Source organism: Equus asinus, chromosome 11 (genome assembly GCF_041296235.1).
Source record: "Equus asinus isolate D_3611 breed Donkey chromosome 11, EquAss-T2T_v2, whole genome shotgun sequence".
NCBI classification, from domain to species: Eukaryota; Metazoa; Chordata; class Mammalia; order Perissodactyla; family Equidae; genus Equus; species Equus asinus.
Window position 1 is genome coordinate 33,645,290 of NC_091800.1, and position 18,868 is coordinate 33,664,157.

An 18,868-nucleotide genomic window follows, 5' to 3' on the forward strand; every position below is an offset into this window, starting at 1 on the left:
AGTGCCCCTTCCTACACCCACCCAGCGCTGGTTCCAGCACCTGGGATCCCAGTGGAACGCAGAAGGCTCAGAATATGCAGCTCTTGAATGCCACCCAGTGGTGATAGGTGGTAACTCTGACCAATAATACCACGATGTGCAAAAACAGAGCCACACCTTCTAGCAGTATCAAAAATTATATTAAATCTCCAGACCAGAAGGAAAATGACAACTACCCAGAAATAAGTCCTGAAGACATGGAAATATGTAAACTAGATGACAGAGAATTCAAAATAGCTATCATCAAATAACTCAATGAGTTGAAATAGAATGTAGAGGAACTATTCAATGAGTTCAGGAGCTACTTCACAAAAGAGATTGAAACTATAAAGAAGAACCAATCAGAAATTTTGGAGATGAAAGACACAATGGATGAGAGAAAACAAAATATGGATTCCCTGAATGCTCAAGTGAATATCATCCTTGATAGGAGGTAATCCTTAATAGGAGGTAATCAGCATAATTGAAGTTAGACATATTGAAATGCTCCAGAGAGAGGAGGAGAGAGAACTAAGACTAAAAAGAAATGAAGAAAGTCTCTGAGAAATATCTGACTCAATCAGGAAATGCAACATAAAAATTATAGGTATTCAAGAGGGAGAAGAGAAGGAGAATGGAACAGAAAGCTTGTTCAAAGAAATAATGGCAGAGACCTTCCCAAACCTGGGAAAGGAGATGGAAATCCACATGAAAAAGACTATCAGATCTCCTAAATATGTCAATGTAAAAAGACCTACTGCAGGGCATATAGTAGTGAAATTGGCAAAAATGAATGACAAAGAAAAAATACCAAGGGCAGCAAGGTAGAAGAAAGTAACCTACAAAGGGACCCCTATCAAGCTTTCAGCAGATTTCTCTGCAGAAAACTTACAGGCTAGGATAGACTAGAATGACATATTCAAATCATTGAAGGACAGAAACTTTCAGCCAAGAATACTCTATCTAGCAAAAATATCCTTCAGATATAATGGGGAAATAAAAGCTTACCTAGATAAACAAAAACTTAGGGAGTTCATAGCCACAAGACCCACCCTACAGGAAATCCTCAAGAAGGGCCTCATACCTGAAAAAAAAAGAGAGAAAGGGGTTACAAAGCCTGGAGTAAGTAGATAAATAGGTAGACAAAATCAGAAAATTATAGCTATGCATCAGAACAGGTTAGCAAATACTCAAGTGTACCATTAAGGATAAATGGAAGGAAAACACCAAAAACAAAGATCATCTGGTCGTTTTAACCACAAACTCATAATACTAGATGGAATAAGATGTGACAAAAACAGCATAGGTGGAGAAGAGGAGGGGGACTGAATTGGTTTAGTCTAAGGAAATAAGAGGCCATCAGAAAAGGGACTATCTTATCTATGAGATTTTGCATACAAACCTCATGATAACCACTAAACAAAAAAGCAGAACAGAGACACAATTAATAAATAAGGAGAAAATAAAGAATCCCAACATAAAAACTACATAACTCAATTGGTAGACTGAAACACTTGGGACGAGAAACAAAGGAAATGTAGAAGAACCGGAAAACGAGTGATAAAATGGCAGCATTAAGCCCTCATATATCAATAATCACCCTAGATGTAAATGGACTGAATTCTCCAATCAAAAGACACAGTGGCAAGATGGGTTAAAGAATGAGACCCAACAACATGCTGCCTCCAGGAAATACATCTCAGCTCCAACAACAAACACAGGCTCAGAGTGAAGGGATGGAAGATGGTACTCCAAGCTAATGGCAAACAAAAGAAAGCAGGTGTTGCAATACTTATATTAGACAAAGTAGAGTTCAAGATAAAGCAGGTAATGAGAGACAAAGAGGGGAAGTATATAATGATCAAAGGGACACTCCATCAAGAAGACATAATGCTTATAAATGTCCATGCACCCAACATGAACACCAAAGCACATAAAGCAACTATTTAACAAACCTAAAAGAAGATATTAATTATAACACAATAACAGTAGGAAACCTCAACACTCCACTCACATCAGTGAATAGGTCATCTAGACAGAAAGTCAAGAAGGAAATAGTGGAATTAAATGAAAAGCTAGACCAGTGCACTTAATAGGTACATATAGAACACTCCATCCAAAACCAACAGAATACACATTCTTCTCAGGTGCACATGGAACATTCTCAAGGATAGACATATGTTGAGAGACAAGGCAAGCCTCAATAAATTTAAGTAGATTGAAATAATAACAAGCATCTTTTCTGATCACAATGCTATGAAGCTAAAATTAATTACAAGAAAAAAGCTGAGAAAGGGGCAAAGATGTGGAGACTAAACTACATGCTATTGAACAACTAATGGATCATTGAAGAAACTAAAGGAGAAATCAGAAAATATCAGGAGACAGATAAAAATGAAAACATACCATACCAACTCCTATAAGATGCAGCAAAAGTGGTACAAAGAGGGCAATTCATTGTGATACAAGCTCACTTTAACAAATAAGAAAAATCCCAAATAAGTAATCTCAAACTACACATAATTGAATTAGAAAAAGAACAAACGAAGCCCAAAATCAGCAGAAGGAGAGAAATAATAAAAATCAGTGCAGAAATAAATGCTACTGAAAAAAAAGCCAGTAGAAAGGATCAATGAAACAAAGAGTTGGTTCTTTGAGAAGATTGACAAAATTGACAAACCCCAACCAGACTTACAAAGAAAAAAGAGAGAAAGCTCAGATAAATAAAATTAGAAATTAAAGAGGAGAAATTACAATGGATACCACAGAAATACAAACGATTATAAGAGAATACTACGAAAAACTATATGCCAACAAAATGGACAATCTAGAATAAATGGATAAACTCTTAGACTCTTACAACCTCCCAAAGCTGAATCCAGAAGAAATAGACAATCTGAATAGACCAATCACAAGTAAAGAGATTGAAACAGTAATCGAAAACATCCCCAAAAATGAAAGCCCAGGATGAGACAGCTTCCCTGGAGAATTCTACCACACTTTCAAAGAAGATTTAATACTTATCCTTCTCAAGCTATTCCAAAAAATTAGGGAAGATAGAACACTTCCTAACACGTTCTATGAGGCCAACATCACTCTGATACCAAAGCTTGACAAGGATAGCACAAAAAAGGAAAACTATAGGCAAATATCGCTGATGAACATAGATGCAAAAATCCTCATAAAATATTGGCAATCCTAATACAACAACATATCAAAAAGATCATATATCATGATCAAGTGGGATTTATACCAGGGACACAAGGATGGTTCAACATGCACAAATAAATCAATGTGATACACCACATTAACAAAATGAGAAATAAAAACCACATGACCATCTCAATAGATGCAGAGAAAGCATTTGACAAGATCCAACAGCCATTTATGATAAAAAACTCTTAACAAAATGGGGACAGAAGGAAATTACCTCAGCATAATAAAGGCCATGTATGACAAACCCACAGCCAACATCATACACAGTGGGGAAAAACTGAACACCATCCCTCTGAGAACTGGAACAAGACAAGGGTACCCACTATCACCACTCTTATTCAACATAGTACTGGAGGTTTTGGCCAGAGCAATTAGCCAAGAGAAACGAATAAAAGGAATCCAAATAGGAAATGAAGAAGTGAAACTCTTGCTGTTTGCAGATGACATGAGCTTATATATAGAAAACCCTAAAGAATCCATTGAAAAACTATTAGAAATAATCAACAACTACAGTAAAGTTGCAGGGTACAAAATCAACTTACAAAAATCAGTTGCATTTCTATACTCCGATAACAAACTTACAGAAAGAGAACTCAAAAATACAATTCCATTTACAATGCCAACAAAAAGAGTAAAATATCTAGGAATAGATTTATCCAAGGACATGAAGGATTTATACAATGAAAACTATGAGACATTTTTGAAAGAAATAGATGATGACATAAAAAGATGGAAAGAGATTTCGTGCACATGGATTGGAAGAATAAACATAGTTAAAATGTCCATACTACCCAAAGCAATCTACAGATTCAATGCAATCCCAATCAGAATCCCAATGACATTCTTTACAGAAATAGAACAAAGAATCCTAAAATTCATATGGGGCAACCAAAGACCCTCAATTACTAAAGCAATCTTGAGAAAAAAGAACAAAGTTGGTGGCATGCTTGACTTCAAAATGTGCTATAAAGTCATAGTGATCAAAACAGCATGGTACCGGTACAAAAACAGGCACACAGACCAATGGAACAGAACTGAAAGCCCAGAAATAAAACTGCACATCTACGGACACCAATCTTCGACAAAGGTGCTAACAACATACAATGGAGAAAAGATAGTCTCTTCAACAAATGGTGTTGGGAAATCTGGACAACCACTTGCAAAAGAATTAAAGTAGACCATTATCTCATGCCACACACAAAAATAAACTCAAAATGGATCAAAGATTTGAAGATAAGTCCTGAAACTGTAAAACTTCTGGAAGAAAATAGGGGTAGCACACTCTGTGACATCCAACTTAAAAGGATCTTTTCTAATACCATGTCTTCTCAGACAAGGGAAACAAAAGAAAAAAATAAAGAAGTGGGACTTCATCAGATTAAAGAGCGTCTGCAAAGCAAAAGAAACTAGGATCAAAACAGAAAGACAACCCACCAATTGGGAGAAAATATTTGCAAATCGTATATCCGACAAGGGGTTAATCTCCATAATATGTAAAGAACTCACACAACTGAACAACAAAAAATCAAACAGCCTGATCAAAAAATGGGCGGAGGATATGAACAGACAGTTTTCTAAAGAAGATATACAGATGGCCAATAAGCACATGAAAAGATGTTCAACATCACTAATCACCAGGGAAATGCAAATCAAAATTAAACTAAGAAACCACCTTACACCTGTTAAAATGGCTATAATCACTAAGACTAAAAATAAAAAATGGTGAAGAGGGTGTGGAAAAAAGGGAGCCATCACACACTGCTGGTGTGTGGAGTATGGAGATTCCTCAAAAAACTAAAAATAGAACTACCATATGACCCAGCTATCCCACTACTGGGTATCTACCCAAACAACTTGAAATAAACAATACAAAGTGAGCTGTGTACCCCTGTGTTCATTGCAGCACTATTCACAATAGCCAAGACATGGAAACAATCCAAGCGCCCATCAACTGACTCTTGGATAAAGAAGATGTGGTATATATATAAAATGGAATACTACTCAGCCATAGAAAAAGACAAAATCATCCCATTTGCAACAACATGGATGGACCTGGAGGTTATTACGTGAAGTGAGGTAAACCAGACTGAGAAAGAGAAACACCATATGACTTCACTCATATATAGAAGATAAACAAGCACACGGACAAAGAGAACAGTTCAGTGGTTACCAGGCACAGGGGGGTGGGGAGTGGGCACAGGGGGTGAAGGGGAGCACCTATATGGGAATGAACAAGAAATAATGTATGATTGAAACTTCATAGTGATGTAAACTCTTATGAACTCAATAAAAAAAAAAAAACCTTTAGTAGAGACATTTTTAGTAGAAACCTTTAGTAGAAACAGTGGTTGCTGTAAAGTTAGATCAGTTGGTCATTTTGTCTTTTGGCTATCTTTCAAGCCAGCAGTGAACTTAACAGGCATGTGAGGATATTTAAATGGAAAGGTCAGAGTCCAGTCATAATAAATGTACTGGTTCTTTAGTTCAAGAATACTTCAGAAAACTCACAGAAACTTAGCATCTCACTTTTACGTACTTTGGCGAATGTTAATGTGCCTTTTAATTGAGCCTGTAGGCCACCTGTTCTGCACCCCATGGACGCCTGTTAGCCCAGGCAGCTGTTGTAACACCCTGCAAGAGGCGTGAAGTGGTAAATAATGAAATGGTAAAGGATCAGACTCTAGCTCAGGCCGCTGTAGCTGGGGAGGTGATCGACAGAGAGCCGTTTCTAAATAATGGGAGCAAGTCTTCCAGAAAGGATGCAACCTGAAAGGCATTTTCCTTTTAACCTGAAGCCAGGAAAACCTATAGAACTTCTTCCACTTGAGGCCCAGAAGGCTTTCACAGACATTCATAGATATTTTGGTAGACATTTTTTATAAAAGGACTATGTTCTAGCCCATGCTTACTTTTCAGTTTTATCTCCTGATACCTTACTGCTTGAATCCCCTGCCCCAGTCTCAACGGTCAGCCTCCCCTAAAAAGGAGATGAGACAGGCACATAGACAATAAGCCCAAGTCAGGATCCCAGGAGGCAAGCCCACGTCTCATGTAGCCCTGAGGCCAGAGTACACCTGAGGGCCTTCAGAGAGATGGATGGCTGCAATGTGCCGATTACCTACTCACCTGAGTCCTTGTCCCCAGCAACCTTCCTCCTTCTGCCTATGACTTGGTTATCCATGTACGTCTGTTTTCAGGGAGAGAATGGGCTGGGCTTATAGAAACATGCATTCTGTTCTTGTGCAAATTAGAATTTTCACTGTAAATTAATTAAATTGCCATTTTGCTTGTATACACCAGTACCATGAGGTTGGTTGAAGTGATTCTGCTATTCAGAAAAGGATCTAGTTTCATAGTGCCGAAAAATCAGGGATTTGAGTCTGCCTATCTAAGGGCTGGACCCTGTATTATGATAAATTGATAAAGATAGGGAATGCAAGTCCCTGAGGCCTCCCCAGGCAATGTGCCACCGTGATCCCTGCATTGGACATACCACAGTGTTTCCTCATTAAATGTCTACATCACCCATGATGATGTAATAACTCATAGCAACCTAGCTCTTCACATGTACAGTGATACTCACTGCAATCCTGTGAAGTAGGTAACGTTATCTTTCTTCTACACCTAAGAAAATTGAGGTTAAATTACTTACACAATTCGCGGAACTAGTGAGTGGTAGAGCTTCAATGCCAGACCACATCTTCTGGGTTCAATGCATGTTCCACCTTGCCTTACTGTCTTTCCTTTAGCTTGTTTGTTCTTCATTTTATTAGGTCTATGGGTCTAGAAATCAAAGTACTTAATAACCCATTTTGGTAGTTTTTTTCCCTCGAATCACCAGGAGCATCTGAACAGTCTAAATGCATGTTCAACCACTCAAAGATGGCATCTGTTCTGTTCTCTGGCTGAGCGTTGCTCATCCATCATGCATGCTCCTAATAGACATGGCAGGTCTCGCACAAAGGAGAGCTTTTCTTCCTCTCTCAGTGGTGCTTCCTTTGAGGCATGCTACTGTTCAGGGCCCTGTTGAGATTTTGATTAAAAAAGACAGATATTGTGCAACTTCCATTAATGTCCTATTTCTCCTGTAGCAAAATGTAGGCTCTTGCAACTTTCTCAAGGGAATTTAATTTTCCATGTCTGTTGGCAAATTCAATTTTGAGTTTTACATAAAACACTGGAAAACAGTTAGTGGCCTGGTCAGGGGTTATGCTTGCAATTCAATGATTCTTTGAGGTCACTTTAACCCTTTTGCAGCCTATTTTCCTCTTCTGTAATCCACAAACTTCTAGCTTTTTATGTAGGAGAAAACTATTTTTTAAAATATAAAGTGCCCAAGGTATTTAACTTTCTTTTGCCCTCCTCTCTCTCGTTACGGTAATGCCATTTGACTTGTTTTTATAATGCCCCCTAAAGGTAACAAAACCCTCTGTAAACTAAGAAACTATGAAAATGTATTTTGAAAATGCTCAGTGCACAATAACTAATGTTAAGATAGCACATTATACACCTGAGCAGCTTCATAACGCCTCCAATGATAACATGCCCTTATTTGTATATATATCTTAGTGCCCTAGTCTTCACCTAGCTCAATGTATACATAATTTATATTCATTAATTCTGGGATTTAGTTCAGCTTTGTGGATTATCTGAATCTTTTCCTTCTCTATTTCTCTCTTTTTTTTTTGCCACCTAAATGTTGTTCATTTTTTTTCTACTCATTAGCACTTTTCTGGATAGGAGAGTGAGGAAAGTCAAACATATAAAATATTTGACTTCTTTTGCAATTTCACCAAACCAGTGTTTTAGAAAAGTGGTCAAATAAATTAAGCAACCAGTACAAAGTTTGGAGCTGCAGTTTCTACTAATATTTTTTCTGGAGACCAGGAGTAAACGGGGGTAGGGAACAGATAGGAGTTTTGCCTTTCTGCTCCTAATGTGGACTTCTTCCCTTATGGCTAATCTAATTTTTTTCTGGGATCTCACACTGTCATACTTATAATACCATGCAACCAATTGCCCACATTCCCTCAGAAAGACTAAGGTAAAACTAGGGAAATGACTGATCTAGATGTCCAACTTTGTGTTTTTAAAAAGCTTCAAGATTAGTGACTAGAAAAGTCACATTTATCGACTTCATTTAGCCATAAGTATACAGAAAATTGAAAGAATCCAGTTTTATGCCATGAGTTTTTGTTGTTTTTGAAACAGCTATCTTAGCTAGAACCCATGCTTTCTAAAGCAGACAAGAGAAGGGATTTAATGAAAAAATGTTTCATAGACTGAGGGCTAGTAATTTTAGTTACTAGGATTACTTTATGAGAAAAAGGTCGTAAAAATATATGTTCTATCATCCCTAAAGCTTGTCCACATCTGATTGGAGCCCTGTTTACAGAGCTTTCCTTCTTCCTACATGCCTGCTCTGGGCTGAGGGGAAGGAGACAGCTGAGCTTGGGGACAGTTGGGGGCCAGATGTCTGTCAGAAGAGTTCTGTTCTGTAGCCATATGCTCTTTGCCTGGTGAGATCCCCTCAAACACATGAGTCCACAGCAGCCCGGAAAGATGAGGGACTTCACACTGGCACTGATAGTGGAGACGGTTGTCCTTGATGGTTGAGATAACTTCTCACCCTAAGTTTTGTAGGGGCTTGGCTTGGGGTGGTTTGGAAAAAGGAAAACATACACTATGATCTTATTTTACTCATACTTCCTTCCCCCTTTTCTTTTTACACTTAAGATCTAGTAAAGTTAGGGGGTATCAAAAGTTTTGTCTTTATGCAGCCTATTTAAAGTGAAAGCAGGGCAACTTTTTCCTTCCCCCTCTCTATAGGGCCTTAGCGAGCATCTTCTTTGACACCAGTAGACTTTCAGGAAGTGCTTGTTAAATAATCAGATGACTTATCAGAGGAAAGTGTTATGTAAATGAAAATTTCATTTAATCGATTTAGCACGCTTTTATATCTAAGTTTTATTTTAAAAGCTATATGAGCATGCCGAAGGCAAAAATCACACTTCTTTCTTGACTAATTCTGGGTGAAAAGAAGAGTCAGGTTTTATTACTTCTTCAGCAAAGGATAAAGGAAAATTTAAATGATGTCATAAATAGCTAAGTCACTCTTTGAATGTCAGTATGTTTTAAGTCTGTTGTTTGTGTTGCAAAAACCTAGGCATTAATTCATTTCTGTGGAGAAAAACTTGTGCTGAAGGCCTGTGGAGTTTGTGTTAGGAATATGCTTGAAGTTGGATGGGGTGAACTTGGCTTGGAAGCCTTGACATCTTCCACAGGGAGAAGTGACTTTGGGCTGTGAATGTTCTCTTGTGTGCCAGCCACAGGCCTGATGGTTTATGTCCTTTATCTCTAATCCTTGCAGACATCAGAAAGGAGACGTTATTATCCTGTTTTAAGATAAGGAAACATACTCAATAAGTTAAGTGACTTACCTAGGATAAAAGTTATAAAATTGTCAAACTTGGGTTTTAATCCATGTATATTTGGTTTGAAAGCCCACACATTTTTCACCACGCCTTTCTGCGTTTTTGATAAAGCCAACAGTCACACTCTTTGGATCTGGTAGTGTTTCAGATATATATCAATAAACACAGTAGCGAATGTACTACGCACCATTAAACAAAGTGTTTCACACATATATCACCAAGCACAGTTACACATAAACTGTGAGCCATTAAGCACAGTTTTTCACACATAAATCATTAAACACAGTGCACCCCCAGTGACTAAGTCTCGTCTTGGATCATGGCCAGTTGGGTTTCAAATGGTCCAGTGTCAACAACAGCAACAACAACAACAGCTTATATGTCAAGCTACCTGGCAAGCTGGATGCAATTCATTCTAACATTTACTTTTCTTCTTTTAGGGGATTTTGATTATCTGATGGATATGCAGGCTGTGTATTCTTTCTAGATACCCTAAAATGTATCTGTGGATCAAGCCAAGCCATTATGGACCTGCATACCTGAAATTAATTACTCTGCCTTCCCAAGGACCTGCTTTTATAGAACTAGGCTTTGGGTTTATTCCAGAGGTCAACATGGGGAGAACATTATAAGAGGCAGAGTTATGACACTCAATTACAGTCACGTGCCGCATAACGATGTTTCAGTCAACGATGGACCACATAGATGAAAGTGGTCTCGTAAGATTAGAACCAGATAGCCTAGGTGTGTAGGAGGCTATACCATATAGGTTTGTGTAAGTACACTCTGTGATGTTTGCACAATGCTTAAATCGCCTAACAACATATTTCTCAGGATGTATCTCCACTGTTAAGTGACATATGACTGTATATTTATCATAAGGATGTTTGTGTGTTTCTGCTTTATATATTTTGATGCAAACTTGGAATTGTTTTACCTTCCTTATGGATTGACCCTTTTATCATTATAAAATCCCAGTTTATTCTAGCACTGTTTCCTTTTTTTAATTTAAAAAATTTTTAACTGTTGTAAAAAACACAGAACATAAAATTGACCATCTTAACCATTTTTAAGCGTGCGGTTCAATAGTATTAGCACATTCACGTTGTTGTGCTCTAGTAATCCTATTTCTTAGAATCGATTTTGCCTGCTGTCAGTACAGTGTGCAGTTTTCTTTTGTTTAGTGTTTATATGGGATATCTGTTTTCATTTTTTTGCTTTCAGTATTTTTGTGTCCATATATTAGAAGTATATCTGTTATAAGCAACATGGTTCTAGTTTGTCAAATCTAGTCTGGCACTTTTAATCTTAGAATATTTAGTTCATTTATGATAATGTAATTATTATTTCATGTACTTAGTCTAATATTTTACTATTTTTTTCTTTGTTTCTTTTTCTTCTTTCATGCCTTCTTTTGAACTAACCAAGTTTTTACTTACTACTATTCCATTTTCCTCCTTTATTTACTTGCCTTTGATTAGAAATTATTTCCTTATCCTTTTAGTGTTTGCCCTAGGGATTACAACATACATACTAGACTTATAAGAATCTACTGTGAATTAGTGCTTTTTACCATTTCCAGGAAAATGTAAGAACGTAGAACAGTTTGCATTGATCCTGTTCTTATCTTTTGTGCTGTTGTCACATATTTTAATTCTACATGTTCCTTATAAGATAACATTCTTATTGTTTTATATAGTCAATATTTATTTAGTTTGACATACATGTTTATATTATGTTATTCTCCTTACTTCTTTTATTTCCATTTGGGATCATTTCCTTCTGCCTGAAGAACTCACAGTAATGTTTCTTTTACTCTGGACCTTCAGGCAACGAATTTTCTGTGTTTAACTTATCTGAAAACATCTTTATTTCTTCTTCATTTAAAAAAACTTTATCAAAGTATAATATATGTACAGAAAAGTACACAGATAATAGGTATGCAGCTCAATGAATTTTTACAAGCTACATACACCTGGCTAACCAGTACCCAGCTCAAGAAACAGAACATGGCCAGCCTTTCAGGAGCCCCTCATGCTCCTCTCCAGTCACTATTCCCATCAAAGGGTGTCCCTTCTCCTGACTCCTAACATCACAGATTCCATGTGACTGTTTTTGCATTTTGGGTGTGTGGAATCACATGTTATATGCTCTTTTGTGATTGACTTCTTTTACTCAGTCATATTTGTGAGATTCATTCACATTGTTGCATAGTTATAGAGAGTGGATGTTAACCTGTATAGTATTCTGTTGTGTGGATATGCCAATATTCATTTATCCATTTTACTGTTAGTAGGCATTTGGCTAGTTGCCAATTTTGGTTGATTATATATAGTGCAGCTATGAATATTTTAGCACAAAATTCATGTCCTTCTCACATGCAAAATATATTCACTCCATCCCAACAGCTTCAAAAGCCCTAACCCATTCGAGCATCAACTCCAAGTCCAAAGTCTCTTATAAATATCCTCTAAATGAGACATGGATGAAACTGGAGGTGTGATACAGAAGCAAAACTCCTTCATAGCTGTGAACTTGTGAAACCAAACAAGTTTTGTGCTTCCAAAGTACAATGGTGGACAGGCATAGGATAGACATTCCCATTCCAAAAGGGAGAAAATGGAAGAAGAAAGAGATGACAGGTCCCCGGCAAGTCCTAAACCTAGGATGGCAAATTCCATTAGATCTTAAGGCTCAGGTACAATCCTCTTTGCTTGATGCTCTGCTCTCTGGGCCCATTGGGGCAGCAGGGTCCCTTCCACAGCCCTAGGCAGCAGCCCTGCCTCTGAGGCTTTGGCTGGTGGTCCCACCCCTGAGGCTCTGGGTGGCAGCCTGTTCTCTGAGGCACTCGGCAGCCTCAGCCTAGGCCTCTGAAGCCAAAGAGAAGACAGCCTTGTCCCCTGGGCCTGTGCCCTCTGCGCCTGTGGTGGCAGTGGCAGTCCTGCCCATCTCTAAACCACCTTCAGGATCATTCATCCCTTTTCTTGAAGAATAATGCATGTTCGCAGCCAAATAGCTCTACTCTCCCTTCTGTGGAATCCCAGAAGTCCAAAAGCCTTCCTTTGTTTTGTCCAGCATCTGTCTCCTTTGGTCCAAGCTGGCAGTGTTTCTCCTAGTATAATCCCATCTCTGTTCCTCCCTTCTACTGAGATGGCTGCTTAGATCCATGGATCATCTCTTTATAGGGTGATTGTCCAACCACACCCTTGGTGGTCTCTTCAGAGCATGCTTTCTCATTTTTTGGACTATGGATAGGCTGAGAATTTTCCAAATGTTTAATTTCTGGTTCCATTTTGCTTAACAATTCCTTTAATTTATCTCTCTCCTCTCACATATCACCATAAGTAATAAAGAGATACCAGGTCACACCTTCAACGTTTTGCTTAGAAATCACCTCAACTAAATGTCTAATTAAATGCTCGAAAGTTCTACCTTCCACAAAACACTAGAACAACAATTCAGCCAAGTTCTTTGCCACCCTATAACAAGGACCACCTTTTCTCCATGGTCCAATATCATGTTCTTCATTTCTGTCTGAGACCGCACCAAAATCACCTTTAACATCCACATTCCTACCAGCAGTCTCTAGGCTTTTTCTAACATGTGCCTTGAAACTCTTCCATCCTCTGCCTGTTACCCAGTTCCAAAGCCTCTTCCACATATTTAGGTGTTTGTTGCAGTAGCACCCCACTTCACAGTACCAAAATCTGTGTTAGTTTACTAGGGCTGCCCTAACAAAATATCACAGACTGCATAGCTTAAATAACAGAAATTTATTTTCTCACAGTTCTGGAGGCTGGAAGTCCAAAGTCAAGGTGCCAGCAGGTTGCTTACTTCTGAGGTTTTTCTCCTTGATTTGCAGTTGGCCACCTTCTTGTGGTGTCCTCACACGGCCTTCTCTTTGTGCATCTGGACTCTTGGTGTCTCTTCCTCTTCTTCTAAGTGATATCACACCTAAAGTGAATTCACTCACCCGTTGCACAGTAAGCCAATCTCTGACACCGGGTGTAGTGGAAGAAAGTAGGAATTTTAGTTTTGCACTGAGCAAGGAGAGAGGGCAGCTAACGCTGATATCCCAAACTCCCCGAAAAGCTAAAATGAAGGGTTTTTATTTGGGGTTTTAAGTAGGGGAGGAGGAGCATATGGACTTGCTGGTCGGAACTTTCCCACCAAACTGTGTTTAGCCTTGAGACTACTTGCAGAGAGGAGGGAGCCCGTGACCTTGCTGGTTAACAGCTTTCCCACCAGCCTGGATCTCTTTGTGGGGAGGAGATGATCCAGGTGCTTGTCCTTGACGGTGTCTATCTCCATGGAAGATAGTGGATTCTGAAGCCAAGAAGACAGGGAATAAGCAGGGAATGAGTGTTTTGGTTTTAACTTCATATATGCTGGGTTTGATGTAGGGAAACTAATGTCGGGGTCGGTTATCATAAGGACACTAGTCCTATTGGATGAGGGCCCCACCCTATGATCTTATTTAACTTTAATTGCCTCCTTAAGAGCCCTACTTCCAAATACAATTACATTGGGAGTTAGGGCTTCAACATATGAGTTTTTAGGGGAAGGATTCAGCCCATAACAGGGCTCAAGTCACATTTTTTTCCACCTGGGTATCCAATGGACCTAGCAGCATTTATTGAAAAGATAAATCTTTCTCTACTGAATTGCAGCTTTGCTATTATTATTAATCAGGTGACCATGTATGTGTGGGTCTGTTTCTGACATTTCCATTGTCTTCCATAGGTCAGTTTGTCTATTCTTGCATCATTACCATCCTGATTCTGGAATAGGTGTTGATATATGGCAGAATAAGACACTAGCTTTGCTCTTCTAGATTACTCTGTTTACTTTTACTCTTTTCATTTCCATAAGAAGAATCAGTGGATTTTGTAAATGTATTGGCTTGAATTTTGATTTTGATTGCACTAAATCTATAGGTCTTTAAAAAAGTGTTTATTCAGTGTAGAAGTCTTGCACATATTTCTTTAGGTTTAATTCTAGGAATTTGACATTCTTTGATGCTATTGTAAAATATACCTTTTTATATTTTTCATTTTGGTAAGATATTTCTGGTAGATATATAATTCCAGGTGGGCAGTTATTTTCTTTCAGCACTTAAAGATGTTGTTCCATTATCTTCTGGATGCCATCATTTTATTTTTGAAAAGTCATCATTAGTCCTATTGTTCCTTTGAAGGTAAAGCGTCATATTTTATTTGACTGCTTTTCAGAGTTTACTCTTTGTCTTTGTCTTTCAGTGGTTCTACTATGTTAGTCTCCAATGATGTCCCTTTAATGAATCATCCCTCGTAGTACTTTTGTCCTTAAATTGTCCCTCCCCTTTAATCCGGGACTCACTTTGACCAACAGAATACATCAGCTTTGACACTGTGTGACTTCTGAGGCTCAGGCATAAGTCTTGCTGGCTACCTGGCCTCATGGAACGCTAATTCTTGGGATTCTCCCTCTGAGAATCTCACTGTTAAGCAGTGCATCTAGTCTGAGACCTCAGTGTTATAAGAGAATCAAACCACACAGAGTGGCCTTGGAACATTTTGGAAGATAAGTTTCAGGAGAGCGAGAAAGGGTGGGAGACAGAGAGAGAGAGAGAGAGAGAGAGAAAGGAGGGAGGGAGGGAGAGAGAGGAAATATGAATATCTGAGATGCCAGATATGAGAGTGAATAAATCATTTGGAAATCTAGCCCAGTCAAGCTTTCAGATGACTACAGTCCTGCCACTACCTGACTGCAGCTGTGAGGCACCCCAAGCAAGAACTGTGTAGTTGAAGTTGGTCAAGCCACAGAACTATGAGAGCTAAGAATAAATTATTTTAAGATGTTAAGTTATAAAGTGGTCAGTTTCACAGTAATAGCTAAATGGAACAAACGCTAATACCTAGAAGTAGGATATGGTTGAAACAAAACCTTAAAACATGTGGCATCAGCTTTGGGACCAGAAGGCTAGAAGATCCTCAGAGGAACTGTTGATGGAACTGGAAGGACATTGAAGAGGCTGTTATTAGATGCTGGAGGAAAGGCAACCCATGTTATTCAGTGGCAGAAAATTTAGGATAACTGATGCCCGATATAAGATGGCCAATAGAAAATGTGCTTAATGAAATAGTGAAACTGTGTAAGGAGATTTCCAGAAAAAATATCGAAAGTACCAATTGGTTATTTTCAGCCATGTGTGATAGAGTATTACACAAGAGAGAGAAAGGGGGAGAGAGATGCTAAGGAGAAACTTTTCCAGTTTAAGGCAGAAATTAGAGAAAATATAAAGGAACCAGGGCTTACTAAGTGTAAAAGTAAAACTGTATCTTATTCCCAGCCTCTACATGTTACAAAGACTCTCAATATAAGACCTAATCAGAGGATAAAGATTATCTAAGGGGTGCAACTGTAAGACACATTAAGATTTCAGAAAGATTTAAGGGTGTGCCTTATGGACTGTTAGAATTAGACAAAATTTTTCTTAGAATCTCAAGGGTGTCGTTCCTCAGCACCCTGAGTTTTGACACAAGGCAGACTGAGGCCTATATCAAAAAGATTACTGAGTGGAGCTTTTGCCTAGTGGAGTGAATCCCACTACTATTCATAGGAAGCCCAAAGATCTTTAAGAGAATTATATTGACAGAAACATCATAAGCTTGGACTAAAAGGGATGGAGATAGTTCAAAATGACAAGTGCCTCGGGGTCTCTAATCCTCCGGGTCCCTCAGCAGGAAGCAAGCTGAGACACCTACTTAGCTGTAAATATGGACCATTTCTTGTGGAAAAGAAAGTTTGGAATCAATAACCAAGAGGGAGGAGACAAAATTCCAGAGGGTGGAACCAAGAGTCTTAGAAAACAACTCCCCAAACTGAGCTCTAATCAAGGAACTGGCAACAGTTGCCTAAATGGATTTCAGAATTGCTTTGAACTAGTGACTGTTATGTGACTCTTGTCCTCTTATGTCCCCTGCTGTGACCCTCTGGCTCCCATTTTTGAATGACAGTGTCTATCACAGTTGTAATACTCTGGTATTACTAGTGTATGTTGAGTGTGTGTGGGGCAGATAATTTGTGTCTTTAGTTCACAGGCCTTCAGGCTGAGAGGAGCTGTACACAAGGGGTTGCATGTGAGGATTTGCACTTGCCAAGCCTTACCTACGTTTGGGCCTGATTGAAATACTGCTGTATGCTTGGCTTCTCATCACCGGAAATTTAGAAATCAGCAAATATTTTAGAGGGAATGTGTTAAAATATTGGCTTACTTTCTTTCTTTTTTTTTTTTTTAGGAAGATTAGCCCTGAGCTAACATCTGCCACCAATCCTCCTCTTTTTGCTGAAGAAGACTGGCCGTGAGCTAACATTCGTGCCCATCTTCCTCTACTTTATATGTGGGACGCCTACCACAGCATGGCTTGCCAAGTGGTGCCGTATCTGCATCTGGGATCTGAACCGGTGAACCCTGGGCCGCCGAAGCAGACTTAACCACTGCGCTACTGGGCCGGCCCCTGGCTTACTTTCTTGTACTTCTCTTTTGTCCAAGATTTTGTTGTGGTTGCCTCACTTGCTTTTGATGCCTACAAACAGGTGTTTTTGTATTTTATCCATTTTACAATTGTCCTTAGTAGGAAGGTTGATCTGTTGCAAGCTACTTTATCATAGTCCAAGAAGTCCAAGTCTTTCATGAGGATACTTTTTGAGAACATGGTTCACTTACACAGTGCTATCTTGTAAAAAATCCAAAGAAGAATTTCTCTCTAGCCTCAGTTCCAAGAAAAGTACTACTTTGAATCAGCTAATGCGTTTTTATCAAACAGACAAAATGAGCTATGTAACTGATTATGTTCTTTCTTTTAATTTCTGCTTTATTTCTAACAAATATATGGGATTTTATTAGATACATTTTTTCTTTGTGGGTGGGAATGGCTTTACATATGGCCTTTCTCATTTGCTCGCTCACTATATTTTATTTTTATAATCTTTTGAAAATCTATTTGGGAATAAGGTAGCGTCTAAATTAAGAAATAATGATAATTTTTTCGATTTGGAAGTTGGAGAAGTCCACAGAAGCTTAGCAGTTACAGGGGACTCTTTCATACAGGTTAACCAATGTGTCAAAATTGATGTTAACATAATCATGAAAAATCTTTTAAACAAAACGAGGGTAACATTGGTCAAATCCTTTGATGAACGACCTACACTACTTCCTATGTGCAAACTATTCATCCATAGGAGGTGAATAAACCTGGATTTCCAGGTAATAAATTACTTCTTCCAAGACAAAAGAGTCACTGTTGCCCTAGAAAATGGTATTTAAATACCGGGGACAAACACTTCAGTTCACTGATAGAAGGAAAGTTTATGCTGTCCCTAGCACTCTGTTCAGGTTTTTTGATAACCAGGCTGTGCTATTTCAAATACAATAAACTGTAGTGTAAACAGAATGAGAACAAGGTATTGTTTAATTCAGTTTATTTGTCTAAGGGATAGAATCCTATGCATAGTAGCTTACAAAGCATGTTAATTTCCGAATCTAGTTCATGGCATCTGTGCGTGGTGAGTGTAAGATAACCAAGTATGCCGGCAGTAACTCCCCTTGTGCCTCCCTTCCTTTCTCCTTCTTTTCTTCATTTCCTTTACTCATCGTGTATCATACTTATTCCAAATAAACAAGTCAGCAACCATAGGATTTCTACTGTTGTGTTACAGGCCGGGGCAGTAATGAAACATTTAACGACTGTATGCCATGGGTACCAATCAATCAGAACAGCTGCCTGATCAATCCGAACAGGCTGCTCAATCAATCAGAAAAGGGGCCAGCCATGAATGAGACATGGCTGCACCTGTGCAGGGCGGCTGACTCCCGACAGATTATTTGACAGAGAAAAAGTAAGAAAGTAAGAAGCTAGAACTCGGTTCTCCTATTCCTATAGTCTGTCTCCTACTAGATCATATTATCATGGAACAGACTACGTTTTTCTTTGTCTTAAACATTTTATTTTATGCTTTTCTGTGGCAAGATGTTTAAAACAGAAACTGCCACAAGTGAAAGGCTTTCTTAGTACAATTTATTTCCTTTCAAGTTACAAGAGAATTTAGAAAGAAAACATTTCATCTTATCACACTGCTCGTGTTTTTCTTAAAGGAATGCTCCAGGGTAATGAAACAGTTGGTGACTTTTGAGGAAGAGGAATCTGAGCAAGGAGATA

General features: G+C 38.5%; 1 pseudogene; it reads left to right on the forward strand.

Moving 5' to 3' along the window:
* Window positions 1–18,331, forward strand: part of LOC106839867 (protocadherin-8-like) — a 31,684-nt pseudogene extending 13,353 nt beyond the window's left edge.
* Window positions 18,332–18,868: the final 537 nt, after the last annotated feature.